The 8085-nt window shown below is 32.8% G+C and overlaps 1 long non-coding RNA gene across 1 annotated transcript; it reads right to left on the reverse strand.

Moving 5' to 3' along the window:
* Nucleotides 1-1357: 1357 nt before the first annotated feature.
* Nucleotides 1358-3094, reverse strand: LOC110729233. Its single transcript, XR_002512859.1, has 2 exons — nt 2913-3094; nt 1358-2135 (listed from the first exon to the last, which is right to left on the reverse strand). It is a non-coding gene; the product is annotated as an uncharacterized LOC110729233 (long non-coding RNA).
* Nucleotides 3095-8085: the final 4991 nt, after the last annotated feature.

The following is an 8085-nucleotide window of genomic DNA, read 5'->3' on the forward strand; positions in this document are numbered from 1 at the left end:
ATCAAAAAAACTAAGAAGTAAATCAAATTAACTCTAAAATATACAAACAAATTGGGTTTGGAGGCCTTGACTTTTCATTAAATTAAAAAACTTCAAAAATGTTGTCATCTTTTTTAAAGATTGGTTGAGGACCCAACCTCAACTCTATTTCTTCCTCAAAACACCTCGAAAAAAAAAATCAAAAGTGGAGAAAATTATGTCTGAAGTAAATAAAAAAACGCTAAAAATTAAATTAAATTATCTTTAATGTAAGTACCAATTAGATTGATTAGAGAACCAGTATCAGCTCTATTATTTCTTCCTCCAACTTAAAGTAAACATGAAACACTTTAAAGTTATGTAAAGTGTCACAAAAGTAAATAAAAATAACTATAAAATTATTTGAAGTAATGTGGGATCATTTAACCTACGTGGGATTTGAACCCACATCCTTTGCGCATTTGCACAATGCTCTACCAATTGAGCTAGTAGATTAGTGTTATTAACATGTTTAAGTAGTTACAATTCTAACAATGAAAACAAGTCATGCAAAGTTATTCAACATAATGAATCGAGCTAGAATATAAAACTTTCATAGTAAAGAAAAATTACTTAAAGGTAAAGCAAAATATCTTTAAAGTAAATAAACTAATCTATCAAAGTAGGCTAGTATATATTAAACATTCGAAGTAAAGGAAAAGTAAATAACAGATTTTTAAAAGTAAATAAAATTATCGCATAGGTAATTGAAAAACATTTACAAACTTGGAACTTTTTTAGCAGCAAGCCATGGCAAGGACCACTGCATAGTGCAGTAGCACCACTGCTGAGTGCAGCATCACCCCTATTGAGTGCAACAGCACCAGGGGTAAGTGCAACAGCACTAGGGCTGAGCGTATAAGCACTAGGGAAAAGTGCAGCACCAGCACTAGGGCTGAGTGCAGAAGCACTAGGGAAAAGTGCAGCAACAGCACGACTGCTATGGGGCAGATTGAATTCCTTTGCTAGCCCAGGTTCATATATACACAAAAATGAATTGCAGATTGCTGTAATTGTATTTAGGTCTAAAAGTCCACCACAATATCATATTTGATTTCCAAAATTCTTATCCCCTACCTAGTCCCTAGTCCATATCAAATTAACTATAAAGTATATCGAATCAACTAAAAAGTAAATCAAATTAATACTAAAGTATACAAACAATAAATTAGCTTGAAATGACTAAGCCTAGTCTCCAAATTACACAAATAAACCTACGTGGGATTCGAACCCACATCTTTTGTGCAATTACACAATGCTCTACCTGTTGAGTTAGTAGGCTAATGTATAGTAATAAAAAAAAATTACTCAAAGTAAATGAAAAATGAATCAAAATAAATCAAAAAATTGAGCTAGTATATTCAACATTTGTAATTAATCAATATTACATAAAAGTTAAAAAAAAAAAAATTGAAGTAGATAAACCAATCTATAAAATGTAAGACAAGGCTACAAATGCAATCTTTAAAACTCCTCATATTTTCTTAGATATATAGTTTGATGATCATGGTATGGGACACTTAACGCATAAAAGTAGCTACATTGTTGTAAACAACTATTTTTTTAAATGCTCTTCTACAACACTCTTGATATTGGTTTTACACTCTTATCAGTAATGCTACCCAACTTATGATGAGCATAATACAGAGTATTGTTGCTGCATTAATATGCCATATTTCTGTCAAGATGAACACTTTATAAAAAACAGTTACTAAAATCACTTCTAGGCATAGCAGAAAAGGCATATGACTATCTATAAAGCAAAGGCGAAGCCCATATACGATCTAAAACAGTTGACGGCTTCTCTGCTCACAAAAATATTGCATCACTCCTTGCCATCAGCGGTACGTAGAATTCCAAAATAACCAATCACAATGATAAGCTTCTGAGTGAAAGTCATGAAATTTATCTTTAACCTCATGGTTGGAGACCAGCCAAGCTTTTCTTTAATTAGAGTGTTATCAAAGTTACAACCACGGACACCCTCTGGGCCAGGAATATGCTGGATTGGAAGTTTCCTATCCTCAAAGCTCAAAACTATCTCAACCATCTCATTCAAGCTAACCATCTCATCACTTTCAATATTCACTGGCCCTCAGAAGTCTGACTTGGTCAATCTATAATGAATTTACAAAGTTCAGTATACGTAATACTGCACAAACACATAAAGGTAATAAAAGCAGGAACAAGTTAATTATGTGCAGCTTTGAATTCTACATAACTTAGCCAGCTACAACACAAATTGGCATATTCAGCCACTTTCAACTAGTGTTCTTTGGCAATTGAAAGTTGAAACAAACCAAAGCACCATTTATGATAAAACCAAAAATATTTTGCGGGAAAAAGAAATCTGAAAAAACCCATCCAAAACACAATTCTGAAAGCTTTTACCAGCATATTCGTAGAAGTCAACAACATTAACAACCTACTAGACTACTACAACAACTATAATTTTTCAAACTACCAATCTCCTTCAAATCTTCGATTTCCTAATAAGTTCGACACAAATCAATAAGAAAGGCCTGCTTAAATAGGCCAACGATTGTGCAACAGGCCATAATCAAAATTGTGAAATTGCAAACATTAATTGAAGAATCCCTAGAATAAAAATCAAAATCACAAATACACGAACAAATAATCAGGAAAACCCTAATTTTTGCAATCAAAATCATAAAAAAAACTGTTATAAAATGATAATAAAATCAAAGACCCTAATTATATATAAAATCGAAAACAAAAACGAAATCGAACAAATTAAATAACAATACAAATCAAACCAAAAGCAATAATAATAGAAATCGATAGCGAAATCGAACAAAAACTAAGCAAAAACCCTAATTATAAGATGAATCAATAAAAAACATACACAAGACAAAAAAAAAAACTGAAATTACCTCTCAAGAATGTTTGAATCACAGCAAAAAAAAAAGGAAAATCGCAGAAGAACAACGAAGAAGTTGCGAAATCAAAGAAGAAAATCAAAGAAATCGAAGAGCAAAATCGAAGAGCGATGTCGAACGTTGAAATCGCCTTCAACGCCTTTAGAGAGATCGAAGGTAGAGAGAGAAAGTAAGAAGAGGAGAGAAAGAGATAAAACACATGTCATTCAACATCGGAAATTACGAAAATACCCTTAATGAGGCGGGTGAATTGAAGACCGTCTGATCTAATGCGATGGACGGCTCGGATGAGTTCCTAGTTCTTATTATAGGAGTTGGTTGTCACATGATCCCATTTCTATATATATAATAGAACGACATGTTACTTATAAGTAAACGCAAAATTCAATTATATTTGATAAAATTTAAAGTACCATAAGTGAATTTTAGCGATAACTTTAAAGCACTTTATTCAATTTAAATGATCCTAATTTGAATTAAGTGATTCCAAGACCCTTTATTTGTGTAATAATTGACCGGACTTTGGCCCTACCATCAACCATTACATTTTCAAGGTGAGTAAACTCTTTACTGATTACAACTCTTGTAACTCTTGGTTGAATAATTAACCATCACATGTTTAATTATTACCCTTTGCTTCAAGGTTCTAAACTCTTTAGGTAACCTTGTTGAGTATAAACAATTAAAATTGTAAAACTTGATTTACCCCAACTCTCCTAAGATATAAAATGACACCCAACTTTGGCATGACCTATCATCAATATCAAAGGTTTATTGGGTTTATAATTGGAAAAGCAACCTCAATATTACCGAGACCTAGATTCATTATGTTGTGATTATTTAGTGAACTCTAGCGTATCATCAATCAATATAAATAAAATCTAACATGCATAATCAACTAAATGTATAAACAAGACATATCATGGCCCCTAATCCTAAGAAAACTAATAAAGTAAATGCTCCCACTTGAACCTTCATGTATCTCATCCACCTCACTCCTTTGGGCCTTCACTTTATGGGCTTCTTGGATTAACTGCAACCTGTAATTCTACTCTATTCTATCTACTACTTGAATAAAATGAAATAAAATTACAAAAAAAATACTTTAACGATACGTAGACCATACTAAGATTACAAAAATATATCACGATGCTCAGATCATATTTAGTAATCTACTAGGTCATACTAGTCATTATATAGCAAAATCATATCATATATTATAAAATTGCCACATAATAAATCACTCATCATGATTTCCTAAACTACAACATCGAATGTTCATAATTAAGGAAACATGGCATCTAAATATCTTATATTTTAATTAATGCAATTAGATAATATCATATATTATTCATGACCATCAATAAAATATCGTGTATTTTAAATTAGGTATTGATATAAAATAAAATCTTATTTTAATCTTAAAAGATAAATCATATTTACCCTCAAAGATTATCCTAAAAAAATTAGGAGATTCTATCCTAATTACTAGCCAATCACAAAATTTTAAGTCAACTATATCCTAAAATAATTATGGGATAATCATATTATTTAAATCAATTTTATCTTTTTGGAATATTGCTCAACAATCCTTAAAATTTTCAAAGATTAAAACAAATTTTAAGAATTGAAATTATCTTAGCAAATTCTATCCAAAATTAACAACTTTAATTATGGATAATTATCAAAAATCAAATTTTGAAATTTGTTTTTATCCCCAAAATAAAATCATATTTTATTTTAAAAATATTATAAAACAAAATTATTTTAATATATATATATATATATATATATATAACACCACTGCCACATCAGCTAGGGGAACCCAACCAACGTAGCAGTTCGCACTTTGCAGGATTGCAGGTAAGCAATTTCAGCCCACCCACAAAGATCAACAGCCAAAGACACACCAAACTAGACGCTTGAAAACGGTCAGACTAGAGATGGATCCCTGCTCCGCCGACCTTCCGAAATCACCCCCAGCCCAAGGTTTCCGCGCCGTCGTGGCCAGGCAAAGCCCAGCACACGCGTTGCCCTCCCCACTGGTGGCGAAATGTTAGGCTGCAGTGACAGTGGTGCAACAGCTGTGCCCCTATCCCGCCACCCCTTGCGCCTTCACCGCCCTTTTATTCGACTATCTAGGCGGCCGCCGTGGCCACCAGACGGTGGTTCGTCCACCCAGCCACGACTGACCTTTCTCAAAAATTGATTTTTTTTAGATTTAATTAAATTAAATTGGGTCTTTTTAAAACACAGCATTTATGCTTAATTCCACCATTGAAATTAAATTCATAACTCAATTTCAAATCTAGGGTTCTTCACAAAATTAATTTAAATTTAATCTAACACTTAGATAAAATTATTGATTATAAAAAAAAAAAATCACATTTTATGTATCAAATCAACCCAATTAAATTTATGAAGCATATGTATTTGAAAATCATCAAAATTAAGCACAAAATCAAAATTTAGGGCTTTATTTCAATCACAATTTTTGAAAATTCTAGGGCTTAATTGGGATTTTGTTAGAAAAATTGAGCAATTTTAAATCACATTTAACACAATTCCAAAAATTAAATCTCATTTAATATAAAGATTTAACCATAATTAAATTATTCTCCCTCCTAATTGAATTAAAATTGTGGACTATCAAAGAATTAAAATTCAATATACGTAAATGCAATAGGCTAACTGATACTACTGTAGGGATTTAGATACTCTAAGCGGAATTTCATGAATCATATCCATAAGCATCTAATAACCAAGATCATTGCATAACACATAAAGAACATATAATTGTACCTTTGAAGCGTGATTCCACGTGCGATCGAGCAAGAACAATGGGAGATAAAGAACCTCAAGCGTAATTCCTCTACTTGGTCCACGAGCACAGATTAAACCTCCACTAATGCTAGTTAGTCGTGATTGAAATTTTCAATCAACCTTCTACGGAGAGGAGAGGAACGAACTACCCAAGAACCACCACCATGAAGCACCACGCGCCACCTAGGGGGGTGGCCGAGTATACAGTTGGCGAGGGGGAAAGGCGTGCCTGAGGAGAGAGAGAGCTTAGGGTTTTTGGGATTGGTTGCCTTGTTTCACAATCTACTGTATGTTGATTGTTACTTAATGCAACCCTAGGCATGGATCTTATTTATAGATCACATCTCTAAATAAGAGTCCATGTCAAGCCCAATATCCTAACTCTAACATAACTATCTTGCCCAATCCTATTCATGGTTAGTCATATCCTCATGAGGCCCATTAATGGGTCTCTTACTTGTTTAACCCAATACCCTTGTTATGTGACCTCATAGGATCCATTTTATAGGGCTTTGGACTATTTGACTAGCCCAAAAATAATTTGTCATAATATAGCAATAGACAATGACGGCCCAAAAGAACGAACTTATTATCTCCATAATAGTGATCTTTGATATATCTATTAATTACACTTATCGAAGACATAATTCCTTCAATCATGGAATGTGTTTCCTCCCCCTCAATGAGAGTTCTTTGGAATGGAGAAAAATTCGATGTCTTTTATCCTTCACGAGGTATAAGGCAAGGCGATCCCCTTTCTCCTTACCTCTTTGTTCTTTGTATGGAGAGATTAATCAAATTATTTATGAAGCAATTTGCAATGAGAAAATGGAGACCGATATATGCGAGTAGGGGATGCCTCCTTCTTTCAAACCTCTTTTATGCCGATGATTTAATTCTTTTTGCAAGGGCCTCGGTGGAACAAGCCTAAGTGATAAAAGATTGCCTAGATTGATTTTGCAAAGCCTCGGGACAAAAGGTGAGTCTGCCAAAGTCTCGTGTTTATTACTCCCTCAATATTCAAGTTGATCTTCAAGATGAAATAAGCGAAGCCATGGGTATGCAGCCTACAGATGATCTAGGTTTCTATTTGGGGATGCCTACATTGACCAATCGTGTCTCTAGGGAAACCTTTTCTCATCTTTGTGAGAAAATTGACAGAAGATTGACGGGACGGAAGACTAAATACTTATCTCTTACGGGCCGCATTACTCTCACCAAGTCAACCATCACCACACTGTTGAATTACTCACTGCAAACCGCAATACTTCCTCGATCAATTTGTGATGAGATCGATAGAAAAGCAAGAATATTTGTGTGGGGAAGCTCGGATGAGAAGAAAAAAATACATCTCCTATCTTGGGACACATTGCATGTAATCCCCCATATTTTTCTAATATAATTACTTATTATTTTTACAATATTTTAATTTTAATTTTATAGTATGAATTATTTTAATGTAAAAGTAATAAGATTAACTATTAAGTTTTAATTTAAATCATACGTCTTTTTAAGTTAGTAGTCCAATGCTTAAATTCTACTCAAGCCCAAACCATACAATTCCTTCCTAATAAAATTAGGAAACTAAAGCCCAAATAAAAATACAAAAACCCTCACATCTCTTCCTTTCTTTCACGTGAAACACAAAGAAAAAAAAAACCCCTCACCTCTCTTCTCCTCTCTTTTACGTGAAACCAAGAAAAAAAAAACCCTCAAGGCCACCGACGCCCCTGCACCACCGCTGCCCCCACCGACGCACCACCGCCGCACCTCTGACCACCACCAGCAGCCCCCTTTGTAGTAGCCACCCTTCTTCCTCCCTTTTTCTCACTTCTTCTATTTTGTTATTTTGATTTAAAGCTTCAATTTTTATTTGATTTCAATTCTAAATTATTGTTATTAGGCTTTGATAGTATGTTTAATTTAAAAAATATTATAAATTTATGAGTTTTAGCATGTTTAAATTATTATATAAAATTTCAGATTATATATGTTGTATAATTTAGGGTTTAAACATTGATTTTTCATGTTTTAGGGCTTGAAAACGTGAAAATCAAGTTATCTAATTATACTATGTTTAACTTTTGTTAAAGTATAATTGTTTTGATCATATATAAATTTTCAGATTATTAAAGTTTCGATTTTTATGAGCAAGTTATGTTAATTTCATGTTTTTATGCTTCTAAGCCTACAAAATAATTATTGTGGGTATTTTATGATTGAAAAAGCTTTGAACTTTAAATTCTAACCTTAAATAATAATTTTCAGATTTCATACTTTTTATTTTGAAGCCTCTAATTACATTGAATTGATATATTTTTGGGTTTTTAACACACTAACTTGC

This window comes from Chenopodium quinoa, unplaced genomic scaffold, assembly GCF_001683475.1.
Source record: "Chenopodium quinoa cultivar QQ74 unplaced genomic scaffold, ASM168347v1, whole genome shotgun sequence".
Classification (NCBI taxonomy): Eukaryota; Viridiplantae; Streptophyta; class Magnoliopsida; order Caryophyllales; family Amaranthaceae; genus Chenopodium; species Chenopodium quinoa.